This window comes from Gavialis gangeticus, unplaced genomic scaffold, assembly GCF_001723915.1.
Source record: "Gavialis gangeticus isolate Ggan-Ray unplaced genomic scaffold, GavGan_comp1, whole genome shotgun sequence".
Lineage (NCBI taxonomy): Eukaryota > Metazoa > Chordata > Crocodylia > Gavialidae > Gavialis > Gavialis gangeticus.
Genome location: NW_017729004.1, coordinates 62,395,905 through 62,396,937, shown reverse-complemented (window position 1 = coordinate 62,396,937; position 1,033 = coordinate 62,395,905). Strand labels below are relative to the sequence as shown.

The window sequence follows — 1,033 nt, the reverse complement described above, 5'->3', positions numbered from 1 at the left end:
CGCCTATTGAGCGTTGGTTAATGTAGATCGCCTAGCCAACATGGGGTTATACTGCTTTCCAATGGTATTCAGGTGGGGCTACTTCATAGTAACTGGTGCTAAACAGCGTTGACGAATTCTTAGTTAAATACTTTAAGAAATCATGCAGGTACCTTAATAGCAAAGGTAAGCTCTTCTCATCAAGGGGTGTATAAGCAAGCATAGCTCCGATCTTCACAAAGAGTCGTAGCAGATGAGGTGCACCGTAGACCTGGGACATGGGAGCGTCTGGATGATCTGCTAAGATTTCAGCATACTGGGGCCTCTCAAATCTATACAGCAGTTGAGTTCCCAGCATTACATTGAAGTACTCCTTAATTCCAGCAACAACTTCATTAACAGCATGTTCTTTGTTATCAGTGTTTCCTTGTGATTTCGTGTAGTTCGCGTAATCCTCTAAAATCGAATCAACATTCTTTTTGGCAGGAAGTTAAAAGAGTTGTTTTTGCCTTTTGATCAAATCCCAGTCATCAACAAGCCACGGTTTCAGCTCTTCTGGAATTTCAACCTTTACTTTAACTCTGTTCATAAATGTTTCTTCACTTTCAACTGTGGGGCCTACTCGAGCCCTTTTCTTCCTAGGAGTTTTCTGTTTGTTCGTTTTTGTTTTCATATAATACAAAGGCTTGGTCGGTGTCATCTCGGCCCTCCCTTGGGTCTGTTGTCATCTCCACTTGAGGGCGATCAGCGTCTTTTGTCGCTTTGGGTGGGCTGTGATGATAGAGTAGGGTGACACACCTTCTCTTGGTCGGTGGCCAGATGTTACATACTTAGGGTTATCATTACCTGAAAAACAAACAATGCACACACAACTTCTATTCTTAAGTTTTTGACCAATCACCGTGCCGGGATTGATGTTCCTGCTCTCTTCTTCGTTGTCGTCAACCTCCTCCTGTACTTTCGTTGAATTTCTGACGGAGTTTTCGGGTTTTGTTTTCGGTTCGTTTCGTTTCGCTTCGGTTCGCTATCAGTTAAGGATGTGCCGCCGGTCGCT

At 43.7% G+C, this 1,033-nt stretch overlaps 1 pseudogene; it reads right to left on the bottom strand.

The window, feature by feature from the left end:
* Nucleotides 1-39: 39 nt before the first annotated feature.
* LOC109291120 lies at nucleotides 40-679 on the bottom strand (annotated as a pseudogene).
* Nucleotides 680-1,033: the final 354 nt, after the last annotated feature.